The 22,927-nt window shown below is 43.2% G+C and overlaps 1 protein-coding gene across 3 annotated transcripts in view; it reads left to right on the top strand.

The window, feature by feature from the left end:
• The window catches only part of ANO10 (anoctamin 10), an 82,877-nt gene that overhangs the window by 55,227 nt on the left and 4,723 nt on the right, over nt 1-22,927 (top strand). The window lies entirely within an intron of this gene.

Genomic DNA, 22,927 nt, shown 5'->3' with positions numbered 1-22,927 from the left:
TCACAACGACGTGTAGATTCCCTCCTGGTGAAGTTCTGTGGAATGGCCTGCTGGGAGTGATTCATCAACTTAATAGTCTTGCCAAGTTTTAGAAAGCCACAAAGACTGATCTTTTCTGGCAGGCCTACCCAGATGTTTTTTAATCAGTTTTATGCATTTTATGGTGATTTTGTATTTAATGTTGTTCCCCGCCTCAATCCAGAGGGAGAGGCGTGTAAGAAAAAAATATTCTATTCTATTCTACCTGTGGAACAGCAGTACTGATGCTTACATTCTCAGGCTTTCTCTCCTGTTTATGTAGATCAATTGGGAAGAGATAGACGAGAGTGCCAGATTTTTAAAAGCCTGTGAATTTTCAGGGGTAATTATTAGGGATGAGCAAGTAGCCTATGTTCTGCTTGAATAGTCAAGCACCCCAGCCCTAGACACTCACCCACTCCTTTGTAATCATGGGTTACTTCTAAATGTACACAGTCCAGCAAGGGGCTAGTTAGACATAACTTGCTTATTTATGCCCCGGTGTTTTTAATTTTAAAAAAAGAAGCTTTGGAAGAGAGAAATTAGGAGCAAAGAAATCTCTCTCTCTCTCTCTCTCTCTTTCAGTTGACATGGCTCTTTTCTTGTGTGGTCACACCTTGCTTCAGCCTTCAGCATGATTCATCTGCAACGATACCCACCTACCCAGAGTCACTTAATGTGCTTAAAACTTATTCAGAATTTCATCTGATAAGTTCATTCTGTTAGAGGTGGTACTATCGTAAACATTTTCTCTTTGGGTGTGGTCTGATCTTTTAAAAAATGTTCTCACTTTAACCTGTTGATCATGTTATGGAGCATTTTACTGTATTTAAACTTCAGCCTGTTTTATACCCAGAAAGAATCATGATAATCACGTGTTCTGACTTCTTCCATGACCCAGTAATTCATCAAAGCCATAATTCCAGGATATGCTAGAGGCCGCCGTCATGTGTCTGCTCAGTCAAGCTGCTTTATGACTTCAGTCCTTATATAATGTAATAATATATGCACTGTTGTGGTCACGCCATTGCATCCTACGCAGCTGAATTATGGTAGCATGGTGCTATTCTTTTGTCCCTGCTGTTGTAACTTTTGCTTGCCTTGCAGGCTTTTTTTTATTCACAACAAGCTCATATGACTATAAACAGCACTTCTCCCTCAAGCAGCCAAACTTAGAGTGTTTGCCTACTTGTGTACGTGTAATATTTTCAGGCAAACCCTAAATATTCTGGACGTCTCAGAAGTTAAAGATAAATATTTCTGAGGCCTTGTTTTAATATCAAAGCTTTTAGTCTGCTGCTTTCAAAAACAATGTCATCTTTTTCTTTTCACTTGTATCTTTTGGTTGCTTGTTAATTATAAAGGCTTGATAATGTCTCTGAAATTATGGCCTATCTGTGAGACATCGCCACAGAGCACTAAGGGATATGGCTGGAGAGAGATGATAGTTGAAGGGGTAGGATGTATCCATGATTGCGTGCGTTTTTCTTTTACCCCATTATTATCTCTCTTTACAAGACTTCCACGTTTTTTAGTGCTTCATAAACCTGCAAAGCCTCTTTGACAATAGTGAGATAAAAGAAATGAGTATGTACACCATTATTAACAATGGTTCTCTCCTATCACCTTCAGTTCTCTGGGAAGGAGTGTTGCTGCCGCTTCCTATGCAGAATACAGGACAAATGTGGCTCCCACTGAGAAGGCAGGCACTTCTGTCAGTTTATCTGTGTTGGTTGTCCTGTTGGACCCTAAAGTTAATAGCAAGTTTGCGGAAGTGACTGAGGCAGATTTGCTCAAGCTTGTGCCCTCCAGATGTTTTGGACTACAACTCACATCATTCCTGACCACTAGCCATGCTGGCTGGGTTAATGGGGTTTGGAGACCAAATCATCTGAAGAATACCAGATTGGGGAAGTTGGCCTAAGACTTTGGTATATTAGCTGAGGAGTTTACCTCCCTGAGATACACATTTGCCAATCTTATTTCATAAGCTGGATCTACTGAATTCCATGCTAAGAGGTTGGGCCCATATATCTCATCGGATAATCTAATGGCAGCAGTGAAAGCTTCATAGCAGACTTTAGTAGTGCCACTTTTCCCTTCTTTCGGATACTATCGAGCACAACCAACTGCATTCCTATGCAGAATTTACTAAAGAAATTTATTTATTTATTTATTTATTTATTACATTTCTATACCGCCCAATAGCCGGAGCTCTCTGGGCGGTTCACAAAAATTAAAAACATTCAAAGTATAAAACAACAGTATAGTTCCTGATATAGGTGATTTTCCTTCTTCTCAAATGAAGTAGTGACCAGTATTAACTCCAATGGCAAAATCTACAAGTTCAAAATTTGTTTCTGAGCGTCATCAGATGGGTGGATTTTCATGGTTCCTTACCGTTGCTATGGCCTGCTGCTGTCCCACAGTAGCGTTGGTCTCTTTACATGGGAAGAGAAAGAGGAAGCAGCAATCACGCTGCTTTTGCTGCACATGGAAGGAAATGGTGGCATATTCCCTTTTTTTTTTTTAAAAAAAAAAAGACAGATTAAAAGGGGCTTATTTTACTACGGAAAAACGAGAGGAAGGAGCGGGAGGCACATGGGAGGCGGACGTCGTCTAAAGGACGTGTGGACATCCATAAGTGGGCAGTAGCAAGCGAATGATAAAACACTCTTCTGATGATGCTCTTTCTGTAACTGAGTTACTACTATCTTCTTCCTGATTCCATGCATCCAAGGAAGGCTAGATTCAGTAAGAAGATATTTAAAAAGAAAAAAAGAAAAAAGAGCACTTGTCAGTAGTCTGCAAAGTATTATGTCAGTGTTATGATTCTGTGTAGTGCAAGAGCTTAGGACTAGGTTAAGTTAAAGTATCTTACTTTGACGAAAGCTGCATATTGCAGAGTGACATTATGTGCATATATGTTTACACAGAGGGTGCTTCAAAATGGAAGGCTCCCAGTGCTAGCAATCAGAAGGCATTGTACAGCAATTCCATCTTTAATTCCTTAATGAATTTTCTGCAGTAGGAAAAATGTTGAAAGAAGCAGAGGAAAACACAGGAGGCTACAAGTGGCAGACATCGCTGCTTGGATCCCCAGTAAATTACATGAATGAGGCGGGGTGATGGCGAGATAAAAGCCTCACCTGGAAGCACCCAGAGTGTATGGGACATTTTCCAGAATGTATGTGTAGGAAGCATGATGTGGAAATGTCATTATTCATGACAAAATGGCCTTCATTTTTTATTCCTCCCGTCCCGCCGCCGCCATGTGGCCTCCAAATAATCCCTAGTAGGATTATTACAAAAAATCTACATACAAAATTACTACATAGGACGAAAGGCAGTGAAAAAAAGTCATGCAACCTAAATGATGCAAAGTAGAGCAAAATGTGTGTTTCATAGCATTGTAGCTTGAAAGCTGCCTGGTGGTCAAAAATCCTAGAGTTCATTTGGCTGTTGTAATATATGAACGTTATATAACATGTATAAAGCAGGTTATATAAGTGCTGTCCTGTAACACAGTCAATCAGTCCTATTTTGGAAACTGATTATAATTGGAGCATTAAAGAGCATTTCACAAAATTGCTGAGAAAATAAATGCACTAAATTCCAATGACAGGAGTCATCTTTCATTAATGTATTCAAATGCAGCAGGATCGATTGTAATATAAAAGCAGTTTGAGTGCTTTATTTTCACTTCGATTGTGAGCAAAAGCTAGGAGGCATGCTTTACAAACCCACAATGTTTTATTTACTTTTACAATGAATTGTGTGTGAGAAAGAAAGACAGACAGACAAAAAATAACTAGGACACTCAGAAAATGCACTAGAGTAGTTGGACCCAAATATAGGTGTGTGCAATTGGGCTGGTGGAAGCAGACTTGCCCACCTGTTCTTCCCCATGGCAGCCCCTTCAGCCTCCTGAAAATGCTACATCGAGGTCAAGATACCCTGTTGAATGGTTTGAGATGTAGTACCAGGAGGGAGGGGGGAATCCCAAAAAATCTGGAAAAAGGCATCCATGGAAGGCAGATCCTAGATCCAACCTCAGATGTGTAATTTGATCTGCTTACCTTGAGGTTTTAAACACCACAGTCCAGAGAGGGCAATGCATGCACAGAATGTGATCTGGAGACTGATTTCCTGAAGAATCTGTACCTTCATCACAGTAAATGCTCCATGATAGTACTAGGTAAATACTTATTAAAAATGATAAATAATCTTCAGGATTTTGCCCAGGACACCTCTAACTGAGCATTGGCACTGCTCACAACCTTTGGGGAGGGAGATACTGAATCCAATCCTCCTGCCCTTTAATTGATGAGTAGCAGATATCCATGTGTAGATCTTATGCACAGTAACTGTTGTGTGCAAAGATCAGTGAATGTGGACACCAGTCTTGAAAACCCTAATTTATATGCTACTTTAATGTGCTACTGCTATAAATATAGGGATAACGGAAGTAATCAAAGAATCAGTCTAAAAAGTACCCCTTCCTACCTGGTAATTCATTTTAAATTATTTAATTCAATTACAAACATAAAGAATTGAAGTTATTCTGAACTGTGTTCTGCTTTCACAAACAGTGTTCTTTATTTGGACACAGTCTTTGGCCTCCCAACTAGATTAAACTGCATTTAATTTGCCCTCTTTATACCCCGCATTTCAACTATAACATTCTCAAGGACTTTATTGGAGTGGGAAGAGAATGTACTGCTTTTTGGAGGAAAGCCTAAGGCGAACGAAACAAATGGAGAAACCTTCTCTAAATGAAAATGAGGGAGGGCAGGTTGAATGAATGTAGTGGTGGTTGAATTTAGGGCATTTTTTTTAGCTTGTGCTGTGCATTTGTTTTTAAAGATCTTGGGCTGATATCAAGTTCATGTTGTACTTTGGATTGTAATATCGAAGGCGATACTCTTCTTCCTGAAAGAACTTACTTCTCTTTCAAATTGATCTTAATTTTCTAATTCATAAAAATTGTATTTAGAGATAAATTTCCTCTAACTCCACCACAATCCATCTGATATTTGTTCAAATTTGTCCAGCGACGCTTAGTTTTCTCAAGAAAACTCAATATAAATAGTCTAGCAACGATCAAGAGTGGAGTGGGGATGAACTGAGGAGACCAGAGAGCTCGGTTCCAAGTATTACATCTATGCAGAGGCCTCTTGTAGTTTGCATAGTTACAAAATCTAGTTGCACTGACTATGTGGTATCAAGCCTGATTTTGCTGATGTTTCTAGACACTTCTGCACAGTATAGAGCAAGGAAGTGTGATAGATCCATTCCATCAGAACGGATCTCTCCAGTTTCCATCACCTGGAAATAGATGTGGACGGGACACATTTTTTGATTAGAAACTCATACATTTCCAGCTTGCGATGCATTTGGCAGAGCAGAAAACACACATGTTGAAATGCACACATTTGAAAAGTGTACAAAGAAAACTGGACATCTCAAAAATGCACACAAGCATGCTTTAGTCAATGAGTGGGTGTGATAAAAATGCATGGATGAAAGCACATTAAAAATACACAACATATTAGAATGGATTTATTTCCACTCCTAAAAATTCCACATGGAATGGACTTGGAGGTGGGAAATGCAGGAAACGGACCTGGATTCAAGCTTTCCATGTCATTTGGTCTCTGCCCTGGCTCCCGACCGCACCCCAACTTATTGCTTGGGCGATGGGGAAGGTGCATTGAGATGTTTTGCAGCCATGTCTCTTAGAATTGAGCCTGTCTCCAGGTTGGAATGGAGCAGCCTTAGTTAACTCTGTTACCATGAACAGAAAGCATCTGTGTGAATGCTCTCTAGGGCAGCATAATACAATTTAGCAATACTTACTGCTGTCAAATTCAATACATAAAAAAAGTTCACTATTTCTCCTCTAATTTGTTTTTATAGCTATTAAGGTTCAGGTACTTGTAATGGTAAGGGGTGTGAAATATTCAGCTTTGCTGTGTATGTGGTTTTTCAAGTGGCCCATGTTCTTTTAACATGACTCCCCAGGTTAGTGTTGAACAAGCTCTGTTGCCAAGGCAACAATCTGCTGTCATCTTGAGAAGTTGGAGGGTGTTTAAATGGCAAGATTGCCTTCTGAGAGCACGTTACTATATTTAACGTTTTGTGGTCATTCAAAAAATTATCTTTGCTACCAAAAGCTTAGAGCTCAGGCAGTATGCTGCTGTGATGTGAACCTTCAATCAAACCTGAAATCACTTGTAAGAAAACAGTCCAGAAATTATTCAGAAGAAAACTGTAAATGAATGAGGGATCTGAATCTTGGGATGCAATGTGTTACATTGCTAATGGACTGTATTATTGAATTTATTTCAAACTATTGTTGTAATTATTAAATTTTTGCCATGCCATTGGATCTTCAAACAATTCAAGAACTCCTTATGTTATATAAACCATTGACAATCCAAGCATTGCATAATGCTTAAGTAAGGCTTCTGCTGTCTGTTCCTTTTTGTGTGTGTCTTAAGTGCAGGCCTTTAAAAGTAATTCACATTTAAATTGGTCTCAGGCACTGCTATTAGCCAACCTGCACATACTGCATGAATCAGGGATTCTGAAAAATATTATTAGCTTACATGTTATGATTTGGCCAGAAACTTCCCTGGTGGTTTCTTGCTTTGGACTACCTACACTAATCTTGCAAGTACCCAATCTGTCATTTGGATTAGCAGGGATCAGGACAGGCATTATGTGGCATATTTCAGGTTTGGTTGGGCTGTGAAAAGGATTATTTTTGCTTTTTGTTTATATTTAGTCTCCATCTGCATGGTTTTGCTACCAATGTTGCTTTGTAACGTAACTATTTGCTGCTTGCTATTTATTCCTTATCTGTTCATCGCTTTCCAAGGTTTGTCCTCAGAGGCTGCATATTTGCTTTTTTATTTTCTTTCCCTAGAAACCTATACATGGCCACAAGTATTTCCAAGGTGAAGTTAAATTTGGATCCAAGGCTACCATAAAGAATGTTGTAGCCCTGGGGAACGTATTCAAATGCCCCTCCTTCATGGATCACTTGGGGTTCCTTGACTCCTGCTGTCAGCAAAGATGAATACTATGCAAAGCTCTTAAATGCACACATATGGCAGCCATGCCACACCTTACTAAGCCCACTTTTAAAAGCACACTTAGATACCTTTTTTTAAAGCCTTATACAAAAATAGGGGGAAATCAAGGCTGTCCCCCCAACTTCTTTGAACGTGATATGGAAAAAATGGAGCGAAAACTTTTAGCTTTCTTATGAGTTAATTTCTCCTTTAGAATGGCTGTGATATAAGCTGGCTTCCCTTCCCCCTTAACAAGGAGCGGTGAATTGTGGAGGTGAGCAGGCCAGCAGCGAAGTGAGAACGGCTGGTAAAAAGGGGCTGCACAGCCCCAGCAGCAGCATCCCCTTCCCAGGAGGGGACTGCTAAGCCAATCAGCGCAATGATGGGGCGGGGCCAAAGAGGCGGACCCAGAAGAGTGAGATCGCTCCTTTGTTCTGCCTCCAGTTCAACTTGAGGCTCCCAAAGGCAGACCTCCCATGAGGCTCCAGGATTGCAGTTGCTGACTTCCCTACCACCCACTCCTGGTAGTAAGATGTCTTGCAGTGGCAGAAGTAGTCGCCAGTTAATCGGGCTGGGAAGGAATTTTACCTGTGCACCAATTGGCAAAGACTGTGCAGGGTTAGAATCATAGAATAATAGAGTTGGAAGTGGCCTATAAGGCCATCAAGTCCAACCCCCTGCTCAATGCCAGAATCCACCTTAAAGCATTCCTGACAGATGGCTGTCCAGCTGCCTCTTGAAAGCCTCTAGTGTGGGAGAGCCCTTGACCTCCCTAAATAACCGGTTCCATTGTTGTACTGCTCTAACAGTCAGGAGGTTTTTCCTGATGTCCAGCCGGAATCTGGCTTCCTGTAACTTGAGCCTATTATTCCGTGTCCTGTACTATGGGATGATCAAGAAGAGATCCTGGCCCTCCTCTGTGTGACAACCTTTTAAGTATTTCAAGAGTGCTATCATGTTTTTGCCTTCCCTATTGCAAGATTAATTCCATTGTAAATAAGTTGATCAGGACTATCAGTATTTTTTTTGTGTGGATGCTTCATTTTATAATGATAGGCATGGGGCTGGGTCTATTGGTGAGGGGGAGCGGGGTTAGGCTCCCTGCTCCCCCACAGTGAGGATACCCATAAGAAATCTCGGGGACATGGTGCCAAGACCAGACCAGCATGGGGGCTGTGAGCTGGCCATGTCTGTGGTGGTGGAAACAGGTTCACATTAGCAGTCTGTGCCGTGGTGTGCCTCTGACGCTTCCAACCACCACCAGTGCTCCTGGCATGCGGGCCCAAGGAATCAGTCAGCAGGTGGGCTGGCGGATTGCAGGATCCATGGCCTATGCCGCCACCAAGCCTATTCAAGTGAATCAATAAAAGTTGTTATCCCAGCTGTGCCTGTGTGTCTATTTGTTCTTGTCCCTTCGCCAGCCAGACCCAATTAAGCGTTGCCCGTACAACTGAAGATTCCTTTAGCTTTTTCAAATAAGCACTTTATTATATGGGAGGTTACACTATTAAGTCATTAAAATTGCTGTATAGTCAACGGGTGCAGGAAGCAATAACTTCACTCCCATATGAGAGTGCCTTAGTAATTCCTTTTGGAGCAATTTTAAAAAAAGTAATACTAAAATATATATTTCTCTGACAAAGCGCTAAACACCCAGAATGCCATTGGGACCTGTGTCATACTTAATAAAACGGCTTCTTTCACCCATTGAATCACTCTCTTTGCCTTTTAATTTGTGATGCCTTTGCAGTGTGACATGTGCTGTAACTTCATGGTGCAGTGCAACCCCTGATTTTATGATAATGGGATAAATATTATTTTTGTTGTACACATGGTTAAATATCGAGATGTACTGCTAATTTTTAATACTTTGATCTGTTAATTCCTTTATAGATACGTATATTTTTATTGGGCTATTTGTCTATAAACATGTCCGTCCCAGCTTCACCATGATAATGCTGGCATAATTTCAAATAATACAACCTTCCATTTTATTTCCCAGTGTTGACTTTTATCAACGTTGATAAAAAAAGAAGAAGCTATGCTTAGATGCTAACATTTTTCAGCACCTGGAGCATAGATCCTTGCAACTCTGTCTCTAACACTGGGTTAATAAGTAATTATTGTTAGAATAAAAAGTTAAATATTTATACTTTATTTCATAAATATTTCAAATAGTACTATTTTATGAGTGCTACCCTAGGTTATATATAATACACTTCATATACACCTTAATATAAAGGCTGCAGCTCAGTTGGCAGAGCACATGCTTGGCATGCAGAAGGTCACAGGTTCAATCTATGGCATCGCCAGCACCTCACCTTCATGAGCACAGGAGGGAGCGTGCATTGCTGTTGTTCTCCAAAGTATGCTTAAATCGGTTCTGCTCCATCATTGTTAAACAGTGGCGCCAGCCATCCCTAAAACCCAGCTTTTCAGTGCCAGAAAAGACATACTTCTGGAGCGGGCGGGATGGTGGGTGGGCGGAGTAGAACCGAAGGCTTGTTACACACCCTTCTCCAGGTTCCCCCCGCCACTACAATTTAATGAATCTGAACAGGGAGTAACTAACCCACAATACTGACTCTCCCATGAGAGCACCTCATGGGTACAAATAAACCCCACTCTAAAAAGGATCACACCAGCCCTAACGCTACATCAGAGAACCCGACTCTGGAGCTGCACAGTTCCAGAGCTAGCACTACATCACAGAAGTAAATTAACACAGTCCCTTTGCAGCTCTGGAGCTAAGAACACATCAGAGAAGCAAATTAACAAAGTTCTGGAGTTAACACAGGAAGCACATAACTGTCTCTCAGTGGGGAACACAGCCAGGTCACAGACACACCCATGATTTAATGTGGAGGCACTGGGGCACATTGCAAATCAAGTGCCTGGGTGCTGCTTTAAAAAGAACGGAGTAAAAGTACTCTCCGATACTGCCACTTTTCCAGGTGAAAGCAGCTGGTTGTGAGTGCGCTGGCCCAATGTCATGTGTCACAAAGGACCTCACAACGTAGCCAAGCCACAGAAAAATCCCATACAGCTAGAAACACCCCCACCCTGCACACATGGCTTAAGAGCACAATTCTGTATTGAATAGTGGACCGAAAAAAGCCCCCCTAACTTCAAATCGTCCAGAATTTTTACATCTTTACTCATGCCTAAGTTCTGTGCGCGCATAAGACGCAATATTTATTGAAAAAGAAATACTTATGTTCTGGGAGACATAATTATTGATAAAAGTGCTTTGGACTGATTATGCCTTTGAAATATGCTCACATTGCGAACCGTCAGTCATAAAATGGCAATGACATAAAGATTTGCATGTGTGTGTGTTTAATACTATTGCTTGGACATATATTCATTTATGGCTTTTTATAGACACAGGGATTTCAACCCTATTTACATTAGCTTCTATTGATATGTTTTAAAATAAACCCCACAGAGCTGTACAAAGTACGGAGCTGAGCTGTACTGTTTATGAAATGCCCATTAAATAGATGGCATTACCCATCCTGTGTGCTTAATCTGTTTCATATAAATTTGCTGTGAAAGTGCTGGGTCAATATGGATAATGTGCAGTCAGTTCTAAACAGCCAGTTGTACAATAAGTATAATATGTGGGAGACAGTTATAGATCTCAGGAGTCCTTTCATCAGTGTATGTATGGAATTAATCTCATAAATGCTCATTCAGAGTGCCAGAAGACAGTTCAGGTTGGTTGCCATGGCAGATATTATTCTTCATGCTCCTCTGAGAGTTACATTTTTATGAACTGTGAATGTTTTCAAGTTTATCACAGAAATAGACTGCGGTTAGTGTGCATGTTCTCTACTTACGGTATCTTTTTTCAGCCTGATTCTCATTTTCTTCTCTTTTCCATTATGTTCTCATCAAAGTGTTTTGAGAGAGATCTTTACCAATCTTCATTTTGTTTAAATCTGAATCTATCGGTTTTTCATCATGTGGCCAACCTCCCAAAACAATTAACTATTGCATCCAAGGATTTGCTCTCTAACCAAAATTGCTTTGACATACCTGCAAAAGAACCGATGGCATTTCCTAATAAGCATCTGTGTCTGAGCAGAAAAAATATCTTCAAAGATTTTTCTGTAGTTACATGCTTTTAAAAACAAGAAAATGTTGGGTTTTTTGCAAGCTCCAGGGATATTCCAGGTGCCATAAACTGATGATGTTGAATTAGTCTTAATCATTTAAGGGCATGCAGCCAAATGTAATATTACATTGACACATATATTGCTGTCCTGGTATACAAATTGTTTTTGTTCATCCACAAAGGATACATGCACCAGAGATCTGTGGGCACCGGAGTTCCTTTCTTGCTTGCTTTCCCTGGCAGCAGGCACTCCCAGAATGTGGCTTGCCAACGTGTTTTTTTGTTGCGGGTGGTGTGTGTTGAGCTTGAGTGATTAAGTGCTGCAAGTTACTGCAAGGAAAAAGCCAAAAGCCACCCTACTGCCGCCCCGTTGTGCACATGGGTTCCTTGAATGCATGCTATCGGCTTCCCTGGACGGTAACTAAATGTTTAAAGCATATATCAAAGTGGAAGCTAAAATTAAAATTAAAAATAAAATAAAAGAGATATGATCCGGAATTCAATTGTTCTGGAACTTCAACAACAACAGCGACAACATCCCTAGATGCATGAGCAAGGTATAACAATTAAACTTTTTGTCAAGAAATCTATTTTTCTTCTGTGTTTTCGCAGACTGTACAGTTCCATTTCATAGGCGGAGTCTGGACATATTCATCAGGCCATCTAGATTTGTTACCTCCCTGGCTTCAAGGCCAAAGCAAAACCCTCATTAATTGGACTAAATGAGTTCAGCCAATGGCAGCTTTCTGCCCCACAGAAAACCTGAGCAGATTGTTTCCAGCTAGCTCATGATTGGCTGAAACAGATCACCTCAGACTTGCTATAGGCTTTTGAGTATAAAACCAGTGGGGGGGAGGGGAAAGATGTGACTTCTTTTGCTTTTGTTTTGCCCTGTCGATGTTTGCTTTGGAGCATTCACTTTCTGCTGAAGACTCATGCCGCTAGTACGTATAGGTTGGTTTATGAGGATTGCCATCCAGTGCGGAGCGGGAGGAGCAGCCAAGGCAATTGTTGCCTCCAAGCTCCTCCCATCTGCATTTCAGTTAGGGTGGCTTTTTCACCCATCTAGGGAAGGGGAGGGAAGGAGGCTGGGGAGGCCAGAGAGTCCTTGCATGGTGGCCTCTCCAGTCCCCTCCCCACCCATCAGCACTCCCCCCCCTTTATTTTCCCTCCCAGGTTGCTTTTGCGACTTTGGAGAGGCAGTCACCACAGTTCTTTCCATGCTGGGTGCGAGAGGGAGGCGGGGAGCTTGTTCCCGCCAGAGTTAGACATTTGCAAGTCCCATTGACTTCTGTAGAACAGGTTTAGATATGTACTGCCTTTCCATTGAAACCAGTTTACTTAGGAGTGTGTAACTTTGGCTCCATCACATCATAAGTATAAATTTAGAATTATTTTTGGCTGAGATATCCTCACTGTAGCCCTTGAGAAACTGCTTTACAATGAGCCACAATACCCAGAATTTTAGCAGAGGGATTCTTCTGTAAAGGGAAATAAATTGAGCCCCCTTCCCTTTCCATTCCATATTTATATTGCCTGCCGTCGTTAACCAAGTCAAGACCTTGTCGTATTATGTGCTGTGTCAATACGCAGGTAATAACCCCCAAAATCTGAAGAATAAACTAAGCTGTCGGTTTTATAAAGATTTTATGATCACAGACAAATCCTCCTTGAGGCACTACATGAAAAGGCACAGCAAACAGCCCTTTAGAGCTTGGAACATCCTAAGTAATTTGTTTTTCTTTCCCACCATAAATCAGTTACTCAGTAACAGCCAAAAGGAGGGAAAAAAAAGTACCCTGGCATCTTACAGCCTATCACAGCTAGTCTTCCGGAATTAATTTTCTCCAATTGTCTTCTTCACAGATTTGAGACCCCACCATTAAATGAGATTTAATTACATTCATGTATTTACTGAGGCCTGCGACTTCTATCAGCTCTTTGGTGGCATGCTGTTGTGTGAGCCATTGCTTAGTAAATGCCATCTGCCTTCCAGCACCTTTTTTTTTCTGTGTGGGATAGCCTGTCAATTTTGATGTGTCATGTTCACAGCAATCAGCCTTTCTCTGCACATTGTATTAACTCACCAGCCCACTTTTCACAAATACTGCATAGTCAGTCCATGTGTGGGGACGGAGCATTCGTTATGAAACTTACCATTATTGAAAACAGCATGAAGGACAAAATACTTAGTTTGCTAAAGAGCAGCAGAAAGATTGCTAGCACTCCTAATCCTTGGGGTAAGTGGGTAAGAACACATGGAAGATCTCTGGATGTCAACACCCCCACCCCCGGTTTGATATAAACCAGAATTATATCCTTTTTTTTAGTACAATTTTTATAAATAAATAATTTGTATTTTAAATTTGTATTTTTGCAATGCTGCTGTTTTTTTTATCTTGGTTGTGCTTTTATATTGTATTTTGTATTATGGTTTTATACTATTGTTTTGTTTTGAATTGTCTTAAATTTGTAAACCGACCAGAGAGCTTCGCTATTGGGCAGTATAGAAATGCAATAAATAAATATTGTGTACTATTACTACTGCGTGATATCTTATCTAAGGCTTATCTCATTTTTTGTAAGGAGCTTTTTTCCCTCCCTTTTTTTTTTTTTAAGTTGACACATCCATTGTAGCATTCCTCATGGTTCTTATTAGCATTGCAAAACTTGCAATTTAAATTGGAACTTTATGACTGAAAAGGGAAAAAAATACAAGTGGGTTTTTTCTTGTTTTAGAAAATCGGTTATTACTAGTCAAATGTCAGAGCTGTTATTGATTCACGCTTGCCTTTTCAAAATGTTATATTTCTACTGTATTTTAATCATTTGCAGAAAAGCTATTTTAGCATAAGGTTTTACTGTATTTGGGGGGGGGGCAGGATAAGCTGAGAAGTCAACAATATTATTTCCCAGGCTTCTTATTTTGTGTTTCTCTCTGTGTGCGTATTATAAAATCATAAATTACATTATCAGAGCGTCCTTAAAACTATAAGAGAATTACATTTTGTCATTAAATGTGACACACTTTATGAACCCACCAAATTTGGATCTGGGCAAATCTGTTGTTTAGATACAGGTGGCACAAGGAGGAGGAGGAGGAGGAGGAGGAGGTGCCCCAATGTTCATTTCACGTCACCAGGTTTGTATGGCATCCAAGAGTTTTATTAATGCCAAGCCACATGGACTGATCACAGAACCATTACTAATGGTATTACAGTCCCATCATTAATCATAATAGTAAATTCCTTGCCATAGATCGGTCTAGTGTAAATAAGAACATAGACTTACACATGTAAGTCGCCATTTTTGCTCTGTGATTTTTTAAAATTACTTACACCCACATCTACTTATACGTGTCAATGCTTGGATTCCAATATTAGTGACCAGTAGTACATTACCCACCCAACCCCAACACCACCACTTTTGCCAAAATTTGGTCTTGGCAGTGTGTTGAATTTACAAATACATTAATCATTGTCAGCATTCAATTGTGCAATGGCAGACTGAGAACCATTCAACCTTGATCACTGCTAGGAATAATAGAAAAGATGAGGCGCTGAATGTTAATTTAAAATGCATAGACATACTCCTACTGCTGTAGATTTGCATCCGGCACTAATGAAACAGTCAGTTTACATTATTGTTTATTTCTTGCGTTTATATACCACCTTTCTTCCAGGACACACAGGGTAATTTACTAATGCTAAGGGGGGGAAAAGGGTTACAAATGTGGAAGTTTGTGACTTTTCCAAAGCCCTAGTCCCAGAGAAAAAGCGGGTGGCATATCTGTAACTGAAGTTTATTGTCATCTATTGGCTCTGACTTTAAGATGAATCTTCTGACCCATCTTCCTTTCTCCCCCCAATAGCCTCCCACCCTTACCCCAGACACTCTCTACATCACCACTATCGCCAGCTTACCTTTTTCTCCTTTTTAAATTGACATTTTATTTCCAAAAAAATATATATTCTTGTAAATAAAGGTGGTGCCAGGACTTTGCTTTGCAGGAGGCCAGCCTCCCAGGTAATCTATATTGATTTTAAAAATCTGAAACAGTAAAATAAAACAAGGAGGGGCAGGGAACTTGGCAGGAGCCACTTGAGGGTGTCTGTGGGCACATTGGTGCTCTTCAGCACCATGTTGGAGATTCCAAGTGTACGCCAATTGTTCAGGGCTCCTCAGACAGGAGATACCGGGAATTAAACCATATGCATGTAAAATATGTGCTCTACTACTGTCGTACATCTTTTCCCGAGGAGGCCAACATAAAAGTAAAGACCTAGTAGAGCAAAGGGGGCCTTGGGGTTCATAATCACAACCTTCCATTTTATATTTAGTAAAATATCTCTGCTATGCTTGGTTACCAAGATTTGAGCTGTATATAGGCAGCTCAGCAGATAGGAACGTCTCTTTATTTTTCTACATTTACCATAAATCATAGCACAATAAGGCTGAGTACTCGATCAAATTGCTCTAGGATAAGTGTATTACATTTGATGGGTCATGAATTTGATATTATTACTGTTGGTTGTTGTTGTTGTTTGCCTTTTTCTGATGGTTTTACAATTAATTTAGCTGTGTGTCTTTTAAGGTATTTAACTAAATGGGGCAGCAAAGCTGCCTAAAGGAGAATTTGAATGTCATCTTTCAACTGTTGAGGATTTGTTTCCTTTCACTGTTGCTGGGAACACAGACAAAGTAATACAGAAATTAAAATTAATTTGCTAATAGGTGAATTGGAAGCGTATGTTCATACATCTTAAAAAGTACACAATCTTATGCAGTGGGTTTCTGCGGGCATGAAGATCCTTTTCCTCAAGAAGAGCTTCCCTTATCATTGCAACAAAGATTGTCAGAGCACATCTTTCCCAGCAATGAGAATGGAGCAGCCCATATTTGCAGAAGCTGTATGAAGGAAATACATTTTGGTGCTGATTTTGATTAATAAGTCCCTAAATGCCTTGGACTCTCTGTAGCCATTCCACTCTGTACTTTCCATTCAGTTCACCATAAGTGCTTTATTTACCACCCCAGTTATTCTTTCTCTTGAAAACCAGCACGAGCTTTTACCCAAAAGGGTTAAAGGACTTCTGTGTTTAAGCTGGTTGTTGTGGTTGTTGTTTTTAGTTGATCCAGATACAACTTGTAGTGCAGGCAAGTGGGAAGTTTTGCTGGAATTTCATGAACAATTAATGCTGCAATCCCACACACACTGACTTGGGAGTAAGTCCAATTGAACTCAGTGAGGCTAACTTCTAAGTTGGCCATGTGCTTTACTTACAGAAGACAGTCTTCTGTCTAAAGTGCTGCCAGCTCCAAGTCCAGTTTAAAGACAAATCCTAAGCAGGGGGAGCAGGGAGGGGGCTTGAAATTGCCCATCAGCACTTAGCAGCAGGACAGCAGACTGAGCAGGCATCCAGCTCACCTGGTCACAGCCTTCCCCCTATGATGAGATGTATTGCATTCATGTTTACATTATAATTGTTTGTAAATTCTTCTTCGTGGTCTCTATGCATCACACATATGGGCTTTGCGCCTGCGCAGAGACCAGACCAGAACCTTCTATAGCTGAGTGGAACGTTTTTGGCGGGAACCCCTCCCCCACGCTACCGTGCATGTCCATGGGGTTCCCGCCCTTACCTCAGTTCTTCGTCGTCCGCCATTGTGCACAGACCTGTTTAACCGAACCTCTAGCGTTTTTCTTATTAACTTTATTTTCTCTTTTACGATCTTCTTCGTTTTTCGATCTTTTTCTAAGACTCTTCTTACTACTTTTCTTATATTAAAAAAATAAAATAAAAATTAGTGTAGATAGTTTTCCTCAGCGACTTCGGTTGCGTGAGGCCTGTATGGCAGTTGAAGCCCCGTTTACGAGGTGTGTGAAGTGTGGGGCTAAGCTTCCACCTATTGACGGACACTCCCTCTGTGTCCTTTGTTTGTGCTAAGGCCATATCGTTGAGGCCTGCCATCATTGCATGTCGTTTACAAAACAAACGAGGAAAAGCAGAGCTGACGACTTCCCTCCATCTTGGGGGGAAAAAGCTCTCAGAGCCACGGAGGCTCCTACTATGGATAAAACGGCAGCGAGTAAGTCCGTTACCGACAAAACGGCAGCGAGTAAGTCCGTTACCGACAAAACGGCAGCCAGTAAGACCGTTGATGACCGTTGCACTGAGGTGCCTGAGAATTCCAGAGCGGCTAATAGGGCTCAGATACCCCTAACGCCTGGACGGTCACTGGTGAGTTCCGTGGCCAGGAAAATCTCCAAAAGGGTCCGGACTCCCAAATCTTCGATGATGGACAAAACGGCAGCCAGTAAGTCCGTTGATGACCGTTGCACTGAGGTGCCTGAATATTCCAGAGCCGCTAATAGGGCTCAGATACCCCTAACGCCTGGACGGTCACTGGCGAGTTCCGCGGCCAGGAAAATCTCCAAAAAAGGCCCGGGCTCCCAAATCTTCGACGATCGACAAAACGGCAGCCAGTAAGTCCGTTGATGACCGTTGCACTGAGGTGCCTGAATATTCCAGAGCGGCTAATAGGGCTCAGATACCCCTAACGCCTGGACGGTCACTGGCGAGTTCTGCGGCCAGGAAAATCTCCAAAAAAGGCCCGGACTCCCAAATCTTCTTCGGAAATGGAGCGACGGAACCGGCTAGGAGTCACTCTACTCCTCCTGCCATACCGACCGCTTCGATACCGAGGCCTCCCTCGGTATCGAGATTTCAGCTGCTACCGATGGCTACAGTACCGACGCACCCTCCCAGTCTATCGGAGGGCGAGTTGCGGGATTCGGTTTCAGCGGCCTCTTTCCGAGAGCCTACCAGGCCGTGAGAGGTTCAGGGACTAATCCCTCTACCGCCTTCGGAATGGGATCGATATCGCCCACTTCCAGGGTGACCACCAGTACCCTCAAGAAGAGTATTATGCGCACCCTTCGCTTACATCGAGGGTGTGTCATCTACCGCTGCCTCCACCGCCCACCCACCAATGTCCACAGTGTCGACGCCTCGACACCGTACGCAGCCATCGGCATCGACTGCCGCGGTTACCACGATACCGACGGAGCATGTGTCATCTACCGCTGCCTCCACCGCCCGCCCACCAATGTCCACGGTGTCGACGCCTCGACACCGTACACAGCCATCGGCATCGACTGCCGCGGTTACCACGATACCGACGGAGCATGTATGCCTCCAGGTGGTTACAGTATCCTTGCCTGAAGAAAATTATTCATCGGATTCTGAATTGGGGTTGTCGGCTACTCCATCGATGCCTTCACCATAAGATGAGGTTCATGACAACGACCCTTCTTCCCCTTCCGACGATATGGTCAGATCTTCTGACCATATGCTTAGAATGGCTCAGGCATTAGGACTGGTGATCCAGCACCACATGCTTTAAAGCAAATGGCTCAATTATTCTGGAAAACACCGGCTATGTCTCAAGCCACATCGTAAAGGCTAGAGACCCTCTATCGAGTCTAACAAGAAAATGTACAGTTTCTGGTCCAACATCCCAAACCTAATTCGATCGTAGGGAGTCGGCTCAAGGCCGCTCACAGAAGGCACATTCTGCACCCGTGGACAGAGAGGGCAGAAAGTTGGACCTTACGGGCCGGAGGATTTATTCCTCTGCTTCTTTGGGCATCAGCCTACGAGGCTACCATGGCACGATACCAGCTCTTCCTCTGGGAGAAAATAGGATCACTAGCTGAACATCTCCCAGAGGACAAAAAAGAGCGGGCACGAGTCTTCCAAAGTGAAGCTTCAGCCATAGCCAGGCAACAAGTGTCGACAGCGCGACACCAAGTTGACTGCCATTCCAAGTCGATGATGGGACCCGTGTCCTTGAGGAGACATGCTTGGCTCCGCTCCGCTAATCTGGCTCATGACACCAAAGCCAGGATTGAGAACATGCCTTACGATGGCGAGAGCTTGTTTAATAGCAAGACGGACAAGACCTTGGACTCTATATACAAGGCTTGCACAACAGCCAAGAAAATAAGTTTTTCTGCTCAGCCTGCCCAATACAAGCTGAGACGGTGAACAAGACCGCCTGCTTAACAACAACAGCAGCGGCCCTACTATCAAAGCCAACAGAGGCAGCAACAACAAAAACTCCAGAGTAAGCGGCCATATCAGTCTACATTTCAACAAGACAAGCGTCAGCCTGACTTCACCAAGAAGCAGCGACTTTGACTTCTTTGTCCCACGTCCACCTCCCTTTGCGAACCGCCTAGCACTCCATTACCATCAATGGGAGTCAATGACATCAGACTCCTGCGTGCTCACTATCATCAACTCGGGGTATGCCATCGAGCTCGATGTCCTTCCTCCTTCTTCGGGGGTGAAAGTAACGGCGCCATCCCTTCCTCTGCTTCCGGAGGTACAGACCTCTGCTATTGAAGAGAGCCATCTCTCCCGTACCCGCAGAGGAACTCAACCAGGGTTTTTTCTCGCGCTACTTCACGGTCCCGAAGAAATATGAGGTCTTCGGCCGATCATGGACTTAAAGCAGTTAAACAAATTCATCATTCCAAGGAAGTTCCGTATGACAACGGTTACTTTTATTCTGCAGCTCCTACACTTGGACGATTGGCTTCTGGTAGCGGACAGCAGTTGCACGCTCCAGAAGGACATTTCAACCACCCTCAACCTGTTGGACTTGTTGGGTTTGTGGGTCAACGAGGAGAAATCCATTTTGACCCCACATCAGAAGCTCGACTTTATAGGGGTAACTCTGTCGTCTCGAGATGGGAGAGCATACTTACCGTCGACCAGAGCGAACACCTTACAGCAGTTAGCCATCGATACCGAGAGCCGCCGAAAAGTTTCGGCATGGACAATTCAGAGACTATTAGGCTTGATGCAGTCATCAGGTTTGCAAGACTCAGAATGAGAATATTGCAAGCCTGGGTTTTAAGAACTTTCGATCTTCGAAACACTCCTTCGGTAACGATCACGACGGATGCATCGTTGATCGGATGGGGAGCACACTGCGACTCCCTCACAACTCAGGGCCGTTGGCCTCCTTCCCAGAGGGAACATCATATCTACCACCTAGAACTGCTAGCGGTGGAGAATGCAATAAGAACTTTTTCACAATTGATCGAGGGCTGAATCGTCCTGATCGCAACACACAACACCACAGTAGTGGCGTACATCAACAGACAAGGTGGGACAAGGTCTCATTCTCTGAATCGATTGGCACTCAGGATTTGGAACTGGTACATAAAGAGAAATACTCACCTGACGGCGACCCATGTAGCGGGCAATGAAAACATCATCGCGGACGCCCTCAGCAGGTCTTTCCACGTCGACCACGAATGGGAGCTCGATACCGAAGTAAGAGACGTTCTCTTTCGGTACTGGAGCCTCCCTGCTGTCGATGTCTTCGCTACCGAAGAAAACGCAGCTTGTTCCAGGTTCTGCAGCAGAGCAGGAAGAGGAAAGCACTCGCTAGGAGATGCTTTCACCAGAACCTGGAAAGGAAATCTTCTTTACATCTTTCCTCTGTTTCCACTGTTGACGAAGGTGCTGGCTAGAATCCAGTCAGACAGGTCGGACTGCATCCTTATCACACCATGGTGGCCTCGACAGACGTGGTTCTCCACGCCCTTCGACTGTCGGACGGGAATTACATCAGACTCCCGCCGATACCGACACTGTTGTCTCGACACCAGGGCAGGGTTCGACACGCAAACCCGTCGACCCTCAAGATGACGGCATGGAGGATATCATCCACTCCTCCTCTCGTATCAAAGATTTAACTGTAGACCATATATTTTTGACATCACTAAAGCCTTCAACAAGAAAATCTTATGCGGCAAAGTGGCAAAGATTTCAAACTTTTGCCTTGGAAAACGATCAAGCACCTGAATCTTGCCTTTTAGCGTTAATCCTCAAATACCTACTGACACTTTATCAGCAGGGACTCGAACTCACTTCCATCAGAGTTCACTTAGCAGCTATTACGTCTTTCATCGAGGCATGATTGGTTTTACACCTTTTGTGCATCCAACATCGAGGAAATTTTTAAAAGGGCTTAAAAATATGATACCGACAGTAAAGAGTATCGTTCCACCATGGAGCCTATCAGTGGTGTTACAGGCATTGACAAAGAAGCCCTTCGAGCCCATGGCCTTATCTGACCTTAGGCTTCTAACATTCAATACTGTCTTTTAGTAGCCATCACTTCTGCTAGACGTGCAAGTGAGCTTAGAGCTCTCAAGATAGTTGCTCCTTACACTATCTTTCACAAAGATAAGGTTGTGTTACGCACAGACCCTGCCTTCTTGCCTAAGGTAGTGTCAACCTTTCATCTGTCCCAATATATCACTCTACCAGTTTTCTTTCCGAATCCTACATCACCTGTAGAGTCTGCTTTACATACACTTGATGTAAGGAGAACTCTTGCCTTTTACAAGGCTAGGACAGGGAATTTTAGAAAAACAAAGCAATTGTTTATTTGTTATGGGGAGCCTTATAAGGGACTCCCTATTTCATGCCGGCGTCTGTCACGCTGGATTGTAGAGACAATTGAACTTGCCTACTCTATCTCTAAACTAGAACTGGTGAAACCTGTGACAGCTCATTCTACCAGAGCCGTCACAACATCTGTGGTTTTCGGCAGAGGTGTTCCTTTGACAGAAGTCTGTAGAGCTGCAACGTGGTCCACTCCATCCACGTTTCTTAGGCACTACAGTTTGGGCACCCGTGCGAGGCAGGACTGCTCATTTGAAGGACAGTGCTCTCGGAGATCTTCAGATGATGCACCAACCCACCTCCAAATATATGTCAGCTTGCTACTCGCCCATATGTGTGATGCATAGAGACCACGAAGAAGAAATGCAGGTTGCTTACCTGTAACTGTAGTTCTTCGAGTGGTCATCTATGCATTCACACAACCCACCCACCATCCCCACTTGGTGGTGTGAGACTTATAAATGACACAGTTATATGTGGAATGTACTTGTATTTTATTTACACTCATGTTTATGGGGGCACAATGTCGGACTCCTGTAAACTGAGGTAAGGGCAGGAACCCCATGGACATGCACGGTAGCGTGGGGGAGGGGTTCCCGCCAAAAACGTTCCACTCAGCTATAGAAGGTTCCGGTCTGGTCTCTGCGCAGGCGCAAAGCCCATATGTGTGAATGCATAGATGACCACTCGAAGAACTACAGTTACAGGTAAGCAACCTGCATTTTCCATCTATATAAATTAGCATATCCACATGTTATGCAAAGTGGTTGCGACCTCACTGACCCGTCGCATAAACCCTTCTCAGGCCAAGTGCCACCACTTGGGGGGAGTCCACACACCGTTCCGAAGGCGCCCCAAAGCCCCTTGAGGGCGCCCCGAAAACGGTCGTGTAGCACATACCTTAATCGTCTCCAGAAGAGGCGGAGGAGGAGGTGTGTTTTGGCAGCGCAGACTGTGGGCGGGCTGCTCCTGGCTCCGTTTTCCTTTAGCCAGCAGGCCCTGCGAGAGCTACCAGCAGCGGGGTGGCGGCGGTGGCGGCCCCTGCGCGGTCCCGGGGGCGTGGGAGGCGCCCTCCCCTTTCCTCACCCGTTGGCTCTCTTCCCTCCCACGAGGCTGGGTCTCCCCCTTGGAAACCTGAGGGAGGGTTAATTAAAACCTTTCCCCTAGCTATGAGGGAAACAGATTTAATTCAGGATCTGCTCAAAATATACTGTGAGAAT

This window comes from Elgaria multicarinata, chromosome 1, assembly GCF_023053635.1.
Source record: "Elgaria multicarinata webbii isolate HBS135686 ecotype San Diego chromosome 1, rElgMul1.1.pri, whole genome shotgun sequence".
In the NCBI taxonomy this organism is placed as follows: domain Eukaryota; kingdom Metazoa; phylum Chordata; class Lepidosauria; order Squamata; family Anguidae; genus Elgaria; species Elgaria multicarinata.
This window is presented reverse-complemented; position numbering and strand designations above follow the sequence as displayed.